The following is a 21,233-nucleotide window of genomic DNA, read 5'->3' on the forward strand; positions in this document are numbered from 1 at the left end:
GCTTTTTTTACAAAATTATGCCCCTTTTTTGACTTAGAAATTTTTGGTTAAGGTTTTGTATGTAAGCTGGTATCTCAGTAACCACTTGTGGGAATGGATTGAAACTTCACACACTTATTTACTGTGATAAACTGACTTACATTGCACAGGTTCCATAACTCTATTTTGCTTTTTTACAAAATTATGCCCCTTTTTCGACTTAGAATTTTTTGGTTAAGGTTTTGTATGTAAGCTGGTGTCTCAGTACTCACTAATGGGAATGGATTGAAACTTCACACACTTGTTCACTGTCATGATCTGACATGCCCAAAGCAGGTCCCATAACTTTATTTTGCCTTTTTACAAAATTATGCCCCTTTTTCAACATAGAAATTTTTGGTTAAGTTTTTGTATGTAAGCTGGTATCTCCACTAATGGGAAAGGATTGAAACTTCACACACTAGTTCACTGTCATGAGCTGAAAAGCACTATGCAGGTTCTATAACCCTATTTTACTTTTTTACTAAATTATGCCCCTTTTTCGACTTTCTTATTCATTCAAGCGACAAGGCTGTTAAATAGTCGAGCGTTACTGTCCTCCAACAGCTCTTGTTTTCTTTCCCGGTAATATGTCGATTTGAGAGGACATAGATATTGACCAAACTCACCCAGTAGCATTTATAGGGGAGTCGATCTTGCTAGATTTAGTAATCTTATGTAAAAGTTTTAGCAATATAGTAAATAACCACCTTAAGAACAAATAGTAAATGACCTTCTAAAGAATATGTAGTAATTAACCCTCCAAAGAATATATAGTAAATACCCTCCGAAAATATATAGTAAATACCCTCCAAAATATATAGTAAATAACCCTCCAAAGAAAATATAGTAAATAACCTTCCAAATAATATATAGTAAATAACACTACAAAGAATATATAGTAAATAACACTACAAAGAATATATAGTAAATAACCCTCAGACGAATATATAGAAAATAACTCTCCACAGAATATATAGTAAATAACTCTTCAAAGAATATGTAGTAAATAATCCCCAAAAAGAATATATAGTAAATAACCCTCCAAAGAATATATAATAAATAACCCTCTAAGGAATATAAAGTAAATTACCCTCCAAAGAATATGTAGTAAATAATCCTCCAAAGAATATATTGTAAATAACCCTCTAAAGAATATATAAAAAATAACCCTCTTAAGAATATATAGTAAATAACCCTCTAAAGAATGTATAGTAAATTACCATCCAAAGAATAGATAGTAAATAACCCTCCAAAGAACAGGTAGTAAATAATCCCCCAAAGAATATATAGTAAATAACCCTCCAAAGAATAGTTAGTAAATAACCCTCCAAAGAATATATAGTAAATAACCCTCCAAAGAATATATAGAAAATAACCCTCCACAGAATATATAGTAAATAATCCTTCAAAAAATATGTAGTAAATAATCCTCCAAAGAATATATAGTAAATAACCCTCCAAAGAATATAGAATAAATAACCCTCTAAAGAATATAAAGTAAATAACCCTCTAAAGAATATATAATAAATAGCCCTCTACAATATGTAGTAAATAATTCTCTAAAGAATATATAGTAAATAACCCTCTAAAGAATATATAGTAAATTACCCTCCAAAGAATATATAGTAAATAACACTCTAAAGAATATATAGTAAATTACCCTCCAAAGAATAGTTAGTAAATAACCCTCCAAAGAACAGATAGTAAATAACCCTCCAAAGAAAATATAGTAAATAACCCTCCAAAGAATATATAGTAGATAACCCTGCAAAGAATATATAGTAAATAACCTATGTTGTAAATAATCCTCTGAAGAATAGATAGTAAATAACACTCCAAAGAAAATATCGTAAATAACCATCCAAATCATATATATAGTAAATAACCTATGTAGCAAATAATCCTCCAAAGAATAGATAGTAAATAACACTCCAAAGAAAATATCGTAAATAACCCTCCAAAGAATATATAATAAATTATCCTCCAAAGAATATATAGTAAATACGACTCCAAAGAATATATAGTAAATAAGCCTCTAAAGAATATGTATTAAATAACCCTCAAAAGAATACATAGTCAATAACCCTCTAAAGAATATATAGTAAATTACCCTCTAAAGAATATATAGTAAATAACCCTCCAAAGAATATATAGTAAATAACCCACTAAGGAATATATAGTAAATTACCCTCTTAAGAATATATAGTAAATAACCCTCCAAAATATATAGTAAATAACCCTCAAAAGAATAGTAAATACCCTCCAAAGAATAGATAGTAAATAATCTTTTAAAGAATATATAGTAAACAATCCCCTAAAGAATATATAGTAAACAAGTGAATGAAATATTGCCATGCAATACAAAGTCCCCTACTGGAAGGCACCTAATTTTTTCTACTGCAGTATAACATTATGAACTGATATCTGTCAATGATGTATAAACAATATTGTACTACATATACAATATGTTATAACATTATAACAACACACTTGGATTAAAATGTGCATATATAAAAACCCACAGTTGTTTTAATATTGAATTTTTTTGGTTGATTATAAAAATGTTATCATGTAAGTTATTTATAGTAACAACAAAGGGAAATTAATCTTTAAAAAAAAAAAAAAAAAAAAAAAAAAAAAAAAAAATTAATAATATAAGTCCACAAGAAACTCTTTACCAGGTAGAGATAGGTCAAAATACACCTAAAAATTGGATGTAACATGCATGCTGTACCACAGAAAAGTGGTCTCGATTTTTCTCTACTGCCAGTAATAAAAAAGTTACAATAAAATCTATTTATAGTAACAACAAAGGGATGTAATTCTAAAAAAAAGGGTGCCTCATGGTGGTGAACATTTGGTCCAAGTTACATCAAAATCCCTCCATGCATGAAGAAGAAATGTTCCATACAAAGTCATTCTTGAATTTGACCTTTGACTTCTAAATATGACCTTGACCTTAGACCTAGGGACCTGGTTCTTGCGCATGACATGTTGTCTCATCCAGGGGAATATTTGTGCCAACTGATATCTAAATCCTGCTTTGCATGACAAAGTTATAGACCGGACAGGAAAAAAATCCTCTTGACCTTTGATCTCAAAGTGTGACCTTGACCTTTAAGCTAGGGTACTGGGTGTTGCGCATGACATGTCGTCTCATCATGGGAAACATTTGTGCCAAGTAATATTAAAATCCCTTCATGGATGGCAGAGTTATGGACGGGACAGGAAAAAAACTCTGTTGACCTTTGACCCCCAATTGTGACCTTGACCTTTGAGCTAGGGGTCCGGGATTTGCGCATGACACGTCGTCTCATCATGGGGAACACTTGTGCTAAGTAATATTAAAATCCCTTAATGAATGTCAGAGTTATGGACCGGACACGAAACAGACCCTGTTCATGTTATGTTAACATTTGACTGCTAAGTGTGACCTTGACCTTTGAGCTAGGGGTCTGAAAGTTGTGCATGACATATCGTCTTATTATGAGGTACATTTGTGCCAAGTAATATTAAAATCCCTTCATAGATGGGAGAGTTATGGACCGGACAGGAAAAAAACCTTGTTGACCTTTGACCTCCAATTGTGACCTTGACCTTTAAGCTAGGGGTCCAGGTTTTGCGCATGACACGTCGTCTCCTCATGGGGAACATTTGTGCCAAGTAATATTAAAATCTCTTCATGGATGGAGAGTTATGGACCGGACAGGAAAAAAGCCCTGCTGACCTTTGACCTCCAATTGTGACCTTGACCTTTGAGCTAGGGTCCGGGATTTGCGCACGACACATCATCTCATCATGGGGAACATTTGTGCCAAGTAATACTAAAATCCCTTCAAGGATGGGAGAGTTGTGGACCGAACAGGAAAAAGCCCTGTTGACCTTTGACCTCCTATTGTGGCCTTGACCTTTGAGCTAGGGGTCTGGGTTTTGCGCATGACACGTCGTCTCATCATGGGGAACATTTGTGCCAAGTAATATTAAAATCCCTTCATGGATGACAGAGTTATGGACCGGACACGAAATTGCGGACGGACGGAATGACGGAATGACGGAAAGACGGAATGACGGAAAAGAGCATTCCTATAGTCCCCAAAACTGGTTTTCAACCAGTAGGGGACTAATAACCCTCTAAAGAATATATAGTAAAAAACACTTAAGAATATACAGTAAATAGCCCTCTAAAGAATATTTATAAATAACACTTCAAAAATATACAGTAAATAACCCTCCAAAGAATATATAGTACATAACCCTCTAAAGAATATATAGTAAATAATCCAATAAAATATATAGTAAATAACCCTCTAAAGAATATATGGTAAATAACCCTCTAAAGAATATATAGTAAATAATCCTCTAAAATATATAGTAAATTATCCTCTTAAGAATATATAGTAACTTACCCTGTAAAGAATATATAGTAAATAACCAACTAAAGAATATATAGTAAATGTAAAGAGTATATAGTAAATAACCCTTCAAAGAATATAAAGTAAATAACCCTCTAAAGAATATATAGTAAATTATCCTCTTAAGAATATATAGTAAATAACCCTCTTAAGAATATATAGTAAATTACCCTCTGAAGAATATATAGTAAATAACCCTCTTAAGAATATATAGTAAATTACCCTCTGAAGAATATATAGTAAATAACCCTCCAAAATATATAGTAAATAACCCTCAAAAGAATATATAGTAAGTACCCTCCAAAGAATATATAGTAAACAACCCTCTAAAGAATATATAATATATAATCTTCTAAAGAATATATAGTAAATAACCCTCTAAAGAATATATAGTAAATAACCCTCTAAAGAATATATAGTAAATAACCCTCTAAAGAATATATAGTAAATAACCCTCTAAAGAGTATATAGTAAATAACCCTTTAAAGAATATATAGTAAATAACCCTCTTAAGAGTATATAGTACATAACCCTCTAAAGAATATATAGTAAATAATCCTCTAAAATATATAGTAAATAACCCTCTAAAGAATATATAGTACATAACCCTCTAAAGAATATATAGTAAATAATCCTCTAAAATATATAGTAAATTATCCTCTAAAGAATATATAGTAAATAACCCTCAAAGAATATATTGTAAATATAAAGAATATATAGTTAATAACCCTTTAAAGAATATATAGTAAATAACCCTCTAAGGAATATATAGTAAATAACCCTCTAAAGAATATGTAGTAAATAACCCTTTAAAGAATATATAGTAAATAACTTTCTAAAGAATATATAGTAAATAACCCTCTAAAGAATATATAGTAAATAACCCTCTAAAGAATATATAGTAAATAACACTCTAAAGAATATATAGTAAATAACCCTTTAAAGAATATATAGTAAATATCTTTCTAAAGAATATATAGTAAATAACCCTCTAAAGAATATATAGTAAATAACCCTTTTAAGAATATATAGTAAATAACCCTCTAAAGAATATATATTAAATAACCCTTTAAAGAATATATAGTAAATAACCCTCTAAAGAATATCTAGTAAATTACCCTCTAAAAAATATATAGTTAATAACCCTCCAAAATATATAGTAAATAACCCTCAAAAGAATATATAGTAAATACCCTCCAAATAATATATAGTAAATAACAGTCTAAAGAATATATAGTAAATAATCTAAAGAATATATAGTAAATAATCCTCTAAAGAATATATAGTAAATAACCCTCCAAAATATATAGTAAATAACCCTCAAAAGAATATATAGTTAATACCCTCCAAATAATATATAGTAAATAACCGTCTAAAGAATATATAGTAAATAATCTTCTAAAGAATATATAGTATATAATCCTCTAAAGAATAGATAGTAAATAACCCTCCAAGATATGTAGTAAATAACCCTCAAAAGAATATATAGTAAATACCCTCCAAATAATATATAGTAAATAACCCTCTAAAGAATATAGTAAACTATCCTCTAAAGAATATATAGTAAATAACCCTCTAAAGAATATATATTAAATACCCCTCTAAAGAATATATGGTAAATAACCCTCTAAAGAATATATAGTAAATACCCTCCAAAAATATATAGTAAATAACCCTCCAAAATATATAGTAAATACCCTCCAAATAATATATAGTAAATAACACTCTAAAGAATATATAGTAAATAATCCTCTAAAGAATATATAGTAAATAACCCTCTAAAGAATATATATTAAATAACCCTCTAAAGAATATATGGTAAATAACCCTCTAAAGAATATATAGTAAATACCCTCCAAAAATATATAGTAAATAACCCTCCAAATAATATATAGTAAATACCCTTCAAAAATATATAGCAAATAACCCTCCAAAGAAAATATAGTAAATAACCTTCCAAGTAATATATAGTAAATTACACTACAAAGAATATATAGTAAACAACACTACAAAGAATATATAGTAATTAACCCTCAGACGAATATCTGGAAAATAACTCTCCACAGAATATATAGTAAATAACTCTCCAAAGAATATGTAGTAAATAATCGCCAAAAAGAATATATAGTAAATAACCCTCCAAAGAATATATAATAAATAACCCTCTAAGGAATATAAAGTAAATTACCCTCCAAAGAATATGTAGTAAATAATCCCCAAAAAGAATATATAGTAAATAACCCTCCAAAGAATATATAATAAATAACCCTCTAAGGAATATAAAGTAAATTACCCTCCAAAGAATATGTAGTAAATGATCCTCCAAAGAATATATAGGAAATAACCCTCCATAGAATATATTGTAAATAACCCTTTAAAGAATATATAAAAAATAACCCTCTAAAGAATATATAGTAAATAACCCTCTAAAGAATATATAGTAAATTACCCTCCAAAGAATAGATAGTAAATAACCCTCCAAAGAACAAGTAGTAAATAACCCCCCAAAGAATATATAGTAAATAACCCTCCAACGAATAGTTAGTAAATAACCCTCCAAAGAATATATAGTAAATAACCCTCCAAAGAATATATAGTAAATAACCCTCCAAAGAATAGATAGTAAATAACCGTCCAAAGAATATATAGAAAATAACCCTCCACAGAATATATTGTAAATAATCCTCCAAAAAATATGTAGTAAATAATCCTCCAAAGAATATACAGTAAATAAACCTCTAAAGAGTATATAGTACATAACCCTCTAAAGAATATATAGTAAATAATCCTCTAAAATATATAGTAAATTATCCTCTTAAGAATATATAGTAAATTACCCTCTAAAGAATATATAGTAAATAACCCTCTAAAGAATATATAGTTAATGTAATGAATATATAGTAAATAACCCTTCAAAGAATATATAGTAAATAACCCTCTAAAGAATATGTAGTAAATAACTCTCTGAAGAATATATAGTAAATAACCCTTTAAAGAATATATAGTAAATAACTTTCTAAAGAATATATAGTAAATAACCCTCTAAAGAATATATAGTAAATAACCCTCTAAAGAATATATATTGAATGTAAAGAATGTATAGTGAATAACCCTTTAAAGAATACATAGTAAATAACCCTCTAAAGAATATATATAAAATAACCCTTTAAAGAATATATAGTAAATAACCCTCATAAGAATATATAGTAAATTACCCTCTAAAAATATATAGTAAATAACCCTCCAAAATATATAGTAAATAACCCTCAAAAGAATATATAGTAAATACCCTCCAAATAATATATAGTAAATAACCCTCAAAAGAATATATAGTAAATACCCTCCAAATAATATATAGTAAATAACCCTCTAAAGAAGATATAGTAAATAATCTTCTAAAGAATATATAGTAAATAATCCTCTAAAGAGTATATATTAAATAACCCTCTAAAGAATATTTTGTAAATAACCCTCTAAAGAATATATAGTAAATAACCCTCTAAAGAATATATAGTACACAACCCTCTAAAGAATATATAGTAAATAATCCTCTAAAATATATAGTAAATTATCCTCTTAAGAATATATAGTAAATAACCCTTTAAAGAATATATAATAAATGTAAAGAATATATGGTAAATAACCCTCTAAAGGATATATAGTAAATTACCCTCTAAAGAATATATAGTAAATAACCCTTTAAAGAATATATAGTAATTAATCCTTTAAAGAATATATAGTAAATAACCCTCTAAAGAATATATAGTAAATAACCCTTTAAAGAATATATAGTAAATAACCCTTTAAAGAATATATAGTAAATAACCCTCTAAAGAATATATAGTAAATAACCCTTTAAAGAATATATAGTAAATAACCCTCTAAAGAATATAGAGTGAATTATTCTCTAAAGAGTATATAGTAAATAAACCGAGTACTCACAGACTGGTATTAATTGATTTTATGCGAAGTAATAAACACTATGGTTTGACTTTTATTTGTTGACTAAAACAATAACACATTACTTTAAACTTCCGCAGACATTATTTTTCAAGAGTAAATGACTGATTCGTGAATTGCTGTAATAATTGATTATTTAGAAAGCAACAGCATTGACGTACATATTTTTTTTTATAAAAATGTATATATCTGCGGTTTATACAGTGATTAATCATATAAGGTTTAAAGAGTCCGTATGTCGATACTGATTCCTGTTTAAATCTAATTTCCTGCCCGTCTCGGAGTGTCTGTATAACATATAACTTTTCGGAAAAAATCGAAGCTTTCATATACTATGAAGGCTTTATTCACCTTGCCTTCTGTGCAGGCAATTGCAAGTGCATTAGCCGGCTGAGAACTACCCGTTGCAATATATAAACCCAAAGAGACTCTTTCTATATAAAAGTTGGTTCCTTTTTGTGTAATTTTATGTTGGAAAAACATCTTCTCTACGAGATAAGAGATAGAGGGCTTTATCTGCAAGTAAAGATGGCATTTAGCTAGGCCTGCCCAGTTAAATATTCATTTATATTTTGGTAACTTCTACATATATAATACTTATTTAACAGCTGTTGCAACGCAATGCACTCGTTTGCGTGCAAGTACGTCTAAGAATAGAAAATTTATTCTAATCTCAAACTTTGTCGCACTCTAATGTACGGTTAGAAGTAATATATAGAACGAAGAAGGAAAACATTTCAACTGAGTTTGCATATGCACTTTGTAAACTTCTGCATCAGTTTTGTCTTCGTCCAGCGTGTAACACTTTTACTTGGTGATTTTTGCACTAATCAAGTCTTTTCTTTGGACACCTTTTACGTTTAACTGGGTTCAAGACGATATAAAATTCAAATGACAGACTCACTGGTCTGATCCATAAGCGTCAACATCTAATAAATGTGTATCAATATGGATCATTAACATATTTTCATAATACGTTAAGTAACAAATGTAAATTAATTCATGTCAGATTTTGTTTATAACTGTAAAAATAATAGATGCACACTAATTAAGGTGATGAACTGATGCTTATCATCTACAGTGTCTAAACACGTGATCAGAACGCTTGATGTCGAGAATTTAAGTATTGCAAATAAAATTAGCAATTCTACAGTCATATTTTATTACTTTCTATTTTATATACCAATATCACCACATAATTTAATAAATGGAAGACTTGTTGTTGTATTTTATAACTACCTTTGCTAGAATGAATGCTACCTGCCCTGTATATTATTTCAGTCAAACTTTTTCAGTAGTAGTTTTACTAAACGTATGTGAATCTGAGACGATTTTGTGTTTTGTTAAACAGAATCTACGGCAGGTTCTGGAATGCAGTTTTTCTCAGCTATTTTCTTTTATTTTGAGCCTTTCTCAAGCTCCAGATCGAACGTTACGAGGAAACTTCTGTGTCAAGGTATATAACATCCAATCTTTTATGGGGATGCTATTTATAGATTGGCAAGATTCTCAGTCATCGCAATTTCCAAATAAATTATTTTACAACAGAAATTACGGGCAGTCGGAGAATACTCCATGGTTCTCACGCTGGGACTGAGTTGAACAGATATTTGTCTCTGTATTGTTTTGGTGGACTCTTCAATGTGTTTTTATGTTGCTCTTCCCATTCGGACTCGTTGAGAACATGTACATTTTGTTCGTACGAGATATACATTTGCACGAGCATTGATGTGGTTCACATTTTCTGTATCATGTTAAAATAACGTGTGTAAGGAATTCATCCAACATTTATGACTGAAATCGACAAGATCCTGCAGTTATGGAACACGATGGGTGTTAAGGTGTGGTTTTGTGAACATTTAAACGGTAAAAGCATCCAAGTGGGGACCATGTATTTCTTTGTGTATTTGATTTATCGTCATTTTCTGCGTTATTTTACTATTTTTGCTGCATATCCTTTATGTTTACACGCCTATGCATACATTGATGTTCTCCTTTTGGAGGCGTACGTTCCTTCAATTCTATCTTTGTCTTAATTTCTATGGTTCTTTAGAACTGCTCCACATCTCGATGTACTAATCATTTTCTGTTACAGGTATATCTATACTGCCGTTAATCAAAGACCTAAATTATGTTTGCTTTCTAAAAATGTCTATATTTGATCCGTATCAAATTTGTTCATATACAAATACGCTTATTTTTCACCCTTTCGGCCGGCTTTAACAGCTGACGGTTAAAATACTTCTAGCTTTTACTGGTAGTATACATGTATTGTAAACCTGATGCCAGGTACTGGTAATACGCATTAACCTGTTAATTGTATGTTTACATAAAGCTAATTCAACATTGAAACGTGAAAGACATGTCATGCTCACAGTGGATCATCACGGAACTAAATGGTCCTACATTGTTTTCAAAGGTTTCCCGTCAGCTCGAACTTTCCGAGGAATCTAGAAATACGACTGTGTTCGCAACTCATGTTGGACACTGGAGGTACAAATGGTTAAATTTCGTGGTAAGTGTGGCCCAAGAAATTTTCCAGATGTGTGATAAATGGATTAAATAGTGTACTGAACATTGCAGATGACACAATCATTCATAAGAAATGGCACAAACTTAGAAACACTTCAGCAACGGTCGCAAGACAGAAATCTGACACTCAACAAAGCAAAATGTGAGTTCGGAAAAAGCAAAATAAAATTCTTCGGATATGTGTTTTCTGAATCGGGAATATCACCAGATCCTGAGGGTATTACTGATATCAAGAACGTCGAAAAAAAAACCCCAAAAAATCACGGCGAGGTTCGCTCTTTCTTTGGAATGATAAATTACGTTTCAAGATTTATTGAAAACTACTCTACAATCTTAAAAAATCAGCCAGAGAAATTATTCAGTTTGTTATCTATCCCTGTCTTAAGTGTCGTGAAAACTTACAATGGTTCGCCATTCAACAGTCGATCCTTCTCGGACATTGCAGATCGTTTTGGTTTTAAACATAGAAAAATAACACCACTCCATCCGGTGGCAAACGGTACAGCGGAAGCATTTATAAAGCCTTTAGTTAACGATTACGATTAAAACCGCATCAGCACCTGGAAAGAATTTAAAAACTGAAATCAGTAGATTCCTCGCGAACTATAGGAGTATCCCGCTTCCAAGCACAGGGCTTTCTACGTATGAACTCATGTTTAACAGAAAAAATGAAAGAAAATAAGACTTCCTCAGTTTTCTATTTACAGAAAGGACAAGTACGTAAGAGAAAGAGACACTAAAGCAAAGATGAAAAATAAATGTTATGCCGACATTCGACGGAAAATGAAGTATTTAACTATAGAGGGATGTCCTCAGCAACGGAATGTTCATGGTTAAGGTCTTTAAATTTCGCGCATGTGCATGCACTCTACGTATGGCAAAAAGACATGACCGCACAATATAAACTACGTTAAAGTTATATCACATTTCAATCTCTTCGATCAACATGAGTCTGTATTATAATAAATTACCACTGCAGAACAAAGGAAAATATATGTAAATCTTTGTACATCCACAACTGCCTTACTCAAAATGAGATACTTCAACTAACCGCTTGATATTATAACTGATGATAAGGGATTCATAATGAACAGGCAATAAACTATTATTCAGCAATATTGATCTTTCGTCTCGACAAATTTAGGTTCAAGACAAATGAGAAATTGATATTTTCCATCAATTTAAGCAGATTCTATTTGCATGGATATTTCTTAACATGAACTTGCAACCTGTCGCAATTAGCTTACATGGTAATATCATTAAAGTCGAACTTAAAAATTAAAAGTTTAGTTAAGAGAAGTTGAGGTATTTTAAAAATGAAGTGGATTATAAAAATTCAAAAACTGAAGATTTTGGCGGGGTTACAGATTTATTCCAACTGATGTACCCGTCCCCCATCCTCACACGCACACCTATTAAGTCCCCTACAGCCCCCAATGCTAACTTTAACAAAGACGAACACAATCCATCCTTTGATTTTGTATCCAGTTAAACCCATATGTGGATAAATTCATTCCGCATTCAAATAGATAATAATTATCATCTTTAAATCGTTATTTCTTTTTTACTAATATTGATTACGAATTGAGAACAAAACAAATAATTTATTTAGATTTAAGCATTACAGCTTATCATATGTACAAATCAGAAGATAAATTGCATGCAAATAAATGGCAGAAATGAGTATTATCAAAATATGAAAATGATCCAGAATACAAACATAAGAGATATATTTGGTATTGTACTTAAGTGAATAAATTCCAATTGTAATTTAAGTCCTTGATTTGATCAAGATCGTACGAATTTAGAATTTTACATCTATATGAACATCGTTTAGAAAGGAAATGCCCATCAAAGTTCCAAAGGATATTCTAATAGATTTATGTAAAATTTTAGATATCGTGTGATATGTTTATTCTTGATTGTCAAAATAGCTCCGCCACGTGATATATTAATCCGAGTGTGTACTGACTGTGGCGTTGATGACATAAGGGGATTAAAGTAAGTCACATCAAAGGTATCTTATATGATCCGGTCTAATTAGGTGACATCCTCTAAATCCAATGTTATGGTCTTGATCACCAATGTGACTTATGTTTTATCATGACATGACATAATTGTTACGTAATGATTTCCCGTATATTACTTAAAGGCCTAGATCTTGGCAGTGGGCCAAGGGATTTCTGTCTTCATCAGCACAGTTGGAGGCTAATGACTATCACAGTATGGTTCCAATAAACAAGGGTCATTGTTTATTGAAGAGTCAGTCTACCTTACAAGTGTATCAATTAGTGAGATTATTTTATTTAATAAATATGTGATCACTTTTAAAGTTATACCTATTTTGTGGCATTTTTGTGAAGAAAAATGTTTGTTGATCAAACATAATAATAACAACATAATAAGAAAATCATTTTAGGAAAAAAAAGCAAAGTTTTTATTTTTTCAAGTTTTGTTTGGAGATGTGAGATATTTTAGAAAAATGTGACTTTCTCTCATCTAAAAGTTTTGTTTTAATGCTTGCAGAATATTGTAAATAATATTTGTCTAAGATTGAAAACCGAATGTGCATTTAAGTGTTATAAAGTAAAGCATGAAAAAATACACTTTAGGAAACTTATTATTGAAATTGAAAATTCAGTAAATATGGAACACAATAATTTGATTTTAGCCAGTAATATTTTATTCCAGTAATGGTGCATGAATGTATATGAGAAAATCATTTGTCTATTCTTTTCGTAAGTATTCTGTATAAATATAATGGAAGGATCACCTTCATCAATGACCTTTTTCATAACAATTATGATATTGGAAAATATTGTTTGTCAACACAAATAATTCGTTGACATTTCACTATATTCATGTTTTATTATCATTATTATTTCTAATATATTTACTATATGTTTTATTATTTTATTTGTAATATTATATAATGATTATAATAATAATTATTATTATTATTATCTATATAACATTAGAATAATAATAATTATTATTTTTATTATCTGTATAATAATAATAATAATAATTATAATTGTTATTATTGTTATTATTATTATTATTATTATTCAACATTCATGGGAGGAAATTCATTTCTTTCAACTCCACTGCACACATCTTCATGGCCTAGTTGGGACCCCTGCTGTGCTAATTGCCCTCTAATCAGCTACTGTTACATAATCGTTGATAAGCAGCAGATAAGATGGGAGTTGTTTACTGGATTTGGGGGTGGGGGTATGGGGAGGGGTACACTTATTATGTAGTGGATCTAGGCCTTTAAAATAGCAACTTCGGTGACAAAGAGAATCAACTCAGAGAAAATATATACATCCGCTATTTGAATTTTGAATAAAAAAAAATCCCTTGACAAATAAAATGAAAGAAAATATGACATTTTCAAATGTAAGGGACAAGATTTATATTTGTTTTGTGATTGTATCTAGACTTTAGAATGCTTGTTCTTTTCTGACGAAAATAAGAGTAAAGCCGGCTTCTCAGGTAAGATATGATTAATAACATATCTGTCTTTAATCAAGGCATTACGGACAATAAATTGTGTCATCAAAATCTTCTTTATTGTGGCAAAACAATTCATAATATGTGACCATGACTGAGAAAATGGGTCCAGATGAGGAAATTTGACATTTTCAGGTTTTTGCATATTTAAAAAGTATACCCATTCAGAAATAAATCCTGAAAATTTCAGATGAAAATCTTCAAAATTGTCAGTTTTATGACAGATTTTGTAACATATATATTAAAAATAAAAACAGAACATTTCAGTTATTCTTTCTTTCTACTTTATTTCTCACCTACTGGTAATGGCTAACAATTCTGAAATAAATTTATCTTCTGTTACAATTGCATGATATATATAAGATCCCTTCTTATTACACAAAATGATAATCAACTAAAATCTACAACAATTTCTATAAAAATATTTCTCAAATTGTGTTACCATGGCAACAAATATATTAAATTCCCTTTTCTATGATAAAACTTTAAAAAAACTTGTTCACTTAAAGTAAGGACTTTAAAAAGTAAAATATTAGAAGGCCTATGTATTTATAAAAATATTCTGAAATTTTCACATGAAAATATTAAGAATGTTTGGTTTGATGACAAGTTTTTGTAACATGGGTAATAACCATAAGAATAAGTTAGATTTGTCATTGTTTCTTCATAACTTGTCTTTTAGATGCTGGTAATAAATGACTATTTTGGAAAAAAAGAACCTTCTATTACTATAAAAAAGAAATTATTGTGATGCTTACTTAAAACAGAAAAATACAGCTAATTAAAATCTTCCATATTTTCTATGAAAACATTATTCAAATTGTGTTACCATGGCAACATATGCATTAAATTCCTTTTTCTACAATAGAACTTAAAAACAAAAGCTTAATTTGAAATAATGTTTCTTATAAGTTGAAATTTCGAAGTATATGTATTCGAAAGTAAAAGTTGAAAATTTTATGTGAAAAGATATAAAATGTTTGGTTTTATGACAGATTTCGTAACACGGGTAATAACCACAAGAATAAACTATTTCAGTCGTTGTTTCTTCAGTTTGTGTTTTCACTTATTGGTAATCACTGGCTATTTTTAAATAAATGAATCTTCTTTTAAAAAGAATATTTAGATGTTCACTTAAAGTGCAAACATCTAGCTGGCTAAAGTCCTTTACATTTTCTATAAAAACATTATTAAATTATGTTACCATGGCAACATATGCATTCGATTCTATTTTCTATAATAATACTTTAAAAAAGAGCTAAATTTGGAAAAGTGTTTCAGATAACTTGAATATTATAAAGTGGTATGTATTCAAAAATATTATCTCAAAATTCCATGTTAAAAAAATTAAAATGTTTTGTTTTATGACAGCGTTTGTAACATGAAAAATAACTATAAGAATAAGAAATTTCTGTCATTGTTTCTTCATAACTTGCCTTTTACCTGCCGGTAATAAATGACTATTTTGAAATAAATGAAACATATATTACTATTGATTTTTTTACTGTTTATGCTTATTTTAAAGTAGAATACTAGAAAGTATATCTAATTAAAAAATTTCAATATTTTCTAAGACAATTGTGTTACCATGGCGACATATGTTTTAAATTCCCTTTTCCTACAATAATTCTTAAAAACAAGAGCTTATTTTAAAAAAGTATTTCTAATAAGTTAAATATTTGAAAGTATAAGTATTCAGGAAAGAAATCAGAAAATTTCACATAAAAAAAATTAAAATAACAAAACAAAAAAAGTAACAAAAGTAGTTATCGTAAGAATAAACATTTCAGTCATCCCTTTCCTCATAATCTGTTTTTTTCACTGGCTAGTTATAACTGACAATACTGAAGAAAGTGAACATACTTTTACCATTACATTATATACTGTAGATCCCTTATTGAAATACAAATCCTTAATTTCAGTGAAATATAATTTGAATTATGTTACCATGGCAACATACATACTAAATTCCTTTTTCTAAAAATACTTTAATAATTAACACAATAGCATAACTTTTGATGAAGGTAACACTGCAACAAGCTCTGGGGAAAAGTAAATATTTATTTCCAGCCAATACTTTAATGTAGGTACATTGTAACTGAAACTACAACCTTTACTTGATGTTTAACCTTAACAGCTAAACACATCTATATGAACAGCAAAACAGGCTAAAGTGTTGTGTATTAAAACGTTTGAATTCAACAACAATTTCTATCTTTTACATTCTCTTTCTTTTTTCAGTTCTCAGAAAAATCCTTGTCAATCACAATTTCAGTTTTCAGTTCAAGTGGTCTGGGACAAACAGAATCCTTTGACTTTTCAGACAAATACTATTCTCTTATGAGTTCATACAGGTACCATTGTCAGGCTTGTGTCATTCCATGTCAATAATACTCGTCTGGCAAGAGGGAGTAGATTTAAGTAAGTTAACTGTCTCAACTTGATTGTCACTTTTAACACTAACAATCCAGGTGTTTCTGCAGACATGATAAAGTGGTAATACTTGGTTATCTTCTTCAAAAGTTTAAAATATTGTGATAAGATATTATATTGTGATAAGATATTTCTCCACTGGTAGAATATGACAGGATTTAAATCATTGTTGACCAACTGTGCAATGCTATGACCTTTCTTTGATGACTGACACACTGTGTCAGCAATATCATGTATTATTAAAGGTCTCAGCATTCACCCTCCTCCACAGATTCTTCTAAATTCAAAAGTGCAAGTCAGATTCAAACTTTGCATGGTCTGTGAACATTGTTGAATATTCAATCGATCTGTGATTTCCTGTAACAAATAAGTGAAACATTTTATTTTAAATAATTTACCTGGGAGTCACTTTATTTAATAAAAGCAGAGTTATCACTATTTGATAATAGATGATTCTTACAACCAATGCTCTAAAATACTGACAGACTGACAACAGCGTGCTTTCAGTATATAAAATGTACTTTGTTTGTAGATCTTGATTACTGCATATAGGATGTTCTAAAACACATTATTTGCATTTATTGTGTTAACCCTTAACCTGCTAAATTTGCAAAATGGACTTCTCCATCTTAAAAAGAGACAGTACCATTTATAACTTATAGAGGGTTCTCATAGAAAATATGCTGACTAAATATCAAACACTGCAGATCATGATCAGACTGCACAGATGTGCAGGCTGATCTTGATCTGCACTGGTTGCAAAGGCTGCCTCATGTGGCCTAAGGGTTAAAAGTAAACACTGTTTTAACAGCTACCAAAAATGGTTGTTACCTAGTAAAGCTCTCCACAGACCATACCACAGCAAGATGTTATTTCTATTCTAGCTAGCAGCATTGTCAAAATGGAATACCAGTACAGGTAGTGATGTACCATGCTCACAAGTTGTCTGCCCCTTAACCAATTGAGTTGCTTTCATAAACAAGAGGAAACACTTGCCTTCCTGAAAAAAGATTTAAAAGTCTGGTAAAAATATCTGTTATCTTCATGTATCTCAGGAACCTTTATAGTCTTCATTCTAATCCATATTCTTGGTGCAATAAAACTGGTAAAAAAATTCAATAATATCACAATTTCTAAGTCAAGAATGGGTTAATTAAATTTGAAAATAATCACATTACAATTAAACTAAATTACAATTAATTGATTTACTTCAAATAATTAATTAAAATTCCTATTATTTAGAACTCTTCTACAACTTAATGAGATATCCACTTATACACATGTACATGTAGTGTTAAGCATTCAAATTATCCATGTACTTATTGAGTGCCACAGACTTTTCTCAGGCTAATAGCCAATGTAATGAAGACTTTAAACAAACTGATCCTCCTCAAAACCGGATTGTTGAAATTAAATTTCAATAATGTCAGTTTTGTCAGTTTAAGCCATTCAATAGTCATAGTACATGTACATACATTGTACAATTCATAAGTGTAGAAGTAGACTTATTTTGTATAGGCTCCAACAAAACCTAGACAGAGGTATAATTAAATAATATATAGCAATTAAATTATAATAGGAGCCATTAGCTGCATGTTACTTACCTGATTCCTCAAAGCACATCCAAAATATGTTACATTTTCTTCAGATCTTAAAGTAAACAGACCAATTTCCTGGCTGTTGTAGGGTATATGAACCAGCTGTAGTGGAATGAACCATCAAAGGAACAAGGAATATTATCTGAAAGAAGATACATTACATGTACTGTAAACATCACTAAAAATCAAAAACTGAATACTTAATTAAAAATGTGACTGTGAAAGGTTTCATTAACTTACCACAAAATATTTTAAAAGTTATTATACTATGAATATATTTTTTAAAGTATCATAAATTGTTTTACACACAGCAAGGCTCAAAAATTAAAAAAAAATAAGATTTTCATTATATAGCATAAATTCCCACTATCCATATACAATCATCCTGTTAAAAAACATTCTGAATCAACAATAATGGAAAGAGAGTAGTCAGCAGACAGAAATAACATGACTTATGAGACCCACAGCAAAAACAGTTACCATTTTATAAATGGAAGTGTCTAGACATCCGGTAACCAGTAACCAAGCCAGTGTTTTAGCCAACCCGTAACAGGACGCCTAGCCTACCCTATCCTACCCTATCCTATAGGGGTTTTCTAGGCGTCCGGTAATCAATTTTAAAATATTGTCTGAATAAGTCTTACAGGTGAATATTCAAACCTTAGTATGCCAAAAAAATATGATAAAATAAATTTATTCATTACAGTATTCATATATAAAATGATCGCCGAACAGCTAGAAAAATATTCGCGGCGAGGCTAGTCGTCTTGTTGCCGGACAGCTAGAATGCAGGGTAGGCGTCCGGTTACTGGACATCTACATATTTCCTTTTAAAATACCTTGGCTACTACTGTAAGAGAGGACTTTTCGGGAAATGATGTGACACAGGCAGGCATCTATAAGTCTGCATCAAATTTATTAATTTTCATAGCTACATGTATTTTGTATTTCTATGGACAATAAAATAATTTGATGAATCCTGTCACCTTGAGTAAGAAGCTGCCTGCCTTCAATAATCTTTGTGATAACCCAACTGGCCATTTTATATTAAATACACAGGCATAATGAAATCATCTGTGTTTAGTGGCCACAAGATTATAAGAATCTTTCACTGGTCGCGGGTAAAGATGGGAATATCCGGCACGAGGGTAACTGCTTAGGCGGTAACGAGGCTTCCAGCCGAGTTACCGCCTAAACAGTTACCCGAGTGCCGGATATTCCCATCTTTACCCGCGACCAGTGATTGATTCTTTTTCTTGCATACCGATTTCAAGAAATAATAATAAAAATAAAATCAATCGAACGGCTTTCCTTTTAGAACTATTTCTTATAGCAGTGTATTTAAACAAAGCGCGGGAAACCAACGTCCGTAAACAGGAAAGACGTCATGACGTTTCAAAACAAATAACAATGTTTAGTTCCGGTTTTGTTTTATCAGCTGCAGCGTAACGTTATGTATTTTTGATAAAATAACGTGATTTGAATCGAGAAATATACTATCAGGAACTAATAGGAACAGTCAAGGTATTGAATTTTTATTCCGTTTTTTAAATAAAATATAAATTACTACATAAATCTTCTACATATATGTAGTTCGTAATACGTCATTTACAGCACGAGAGTCATCTTACACCCCGGGGTGTAAGATGGAGTTTTCCAGCACCGGTAAAAATACCGGAAATCCCCGTCTGGTATGCAAGAAAAATTTCATAAATTTCCCTGGGAAACACTACTTTCTATAGTTTTGTCGGCCATAGTCCAGGCTTTGCACCACTAAAATTATGACTCTAATATACTGACTAGAGGTTAGGGTTAGGTCGACTATGGCCACAGTAGTTCGTTTGCCCTATGGAAAATAGCCTTACCCAATTTCCCTCGGTATGTTTTGGATTCACTTCCGGGTAAAAGACAGACTTATTTCAGTGAAAGTTTCAAATATATTAGAGAATCTACATTAACAACTGTTTATAAACGGTACTTACCAAATCAGTAAACAGTATAACAAGTCTCAGATCCCTTCATCGTTGAACAAAAGGTAGTTAAACAAAAGTAAACTTCACATGCTTCCCTGATAAAATCCGAAACCGGAAACATACAGTAGCGAAGGGGAAACAACTGATTTTGAATGAAATATTTTGTCTCAGGCTTAATACCACTATTTTTTTACAGGTCTTATGTCTAAATATTCTTTCTCTAGTAGGCTGTTATCAGTCATGTAACAAGCAGTCGTACTTTAACGGTCAAACTTTTGCTAATTAAAACATGTGTAAGAAAGCTGCGCGCGTAAACTTGGCGCAACTTTAGACGTTGTTTCTCGATATTACGTCATGCCGCATCTGGACCGGTTTTCAAAGACGACGTCACATATAATGATGACTTTATGTATTTTACTTATTGTTAATCAGTCTTTCTGCCACATGTAAAGAGCGTGTGCGCATTAAAATTTGATTTAATCGTATTTAATTGCTTCTGAACACATACTAGTAATACACAGCACATGTACATAATAAGTAACAAAAGCAAATGGGTTGGGCTACAAGTTATTACAACATTAGAAGTCAGCCCTTCCCAAAACATCCGGTAAAACATCATGGCAACCAATGGTGCTGTAAATCCGTCTATAAAACCTGGAGACAAAGTACTTGTGAAACAATATATAAGGAATAAACTTAACACACCGCTCAGCTCTTCAGTCGGTAAGGTAATCTCGAGTTAATAGTCACAGTACAGCACAATGATCGGACAATTACCCGTGACATAT

General features: G+C 30.5%; 1 long non-coding RNA gene across 1 annotated transcript; it reads right to left on the reverse strand.

Moving 5' to 3' along the window:
• Nucleotides 1–14,519: 14,519 nt before the first annotated feature.
• LOC128555542 (uncharacterized) lies at nt 14,520–20,764 on the reverse strand. The gene is made up of 4 exons (XR_008370149.1): nt 20,455–20,764; nt 18,479–18,614; nt 17,706–17,874; nt 14,520–17,231 (listed from the first exon to the last, which is right to left on the reverse strand). It is a non-coding gene; the product is annotated as an uncharacterized LOC128555542 (long non-coding RNA).
• Nucleotides 20,765–21,233: the final 469 nt, after the last annotated feature.

Source organism: Mercenaria mercenaria, chromosome 3 (genome assembly GCF_021730395.1).
Source record: "Mercenaria mercenaria strain notata chromosome 3, MADL_Memer_1, whole genome shotgun sequence".
In the NCBI taxonomy this organism is placed as follows: Eukaryota; Metazoa; Mollusca; class Bivalvia; order Venerida; family Veneridae; genus Mercenaria; species Mercenaria mercenaria.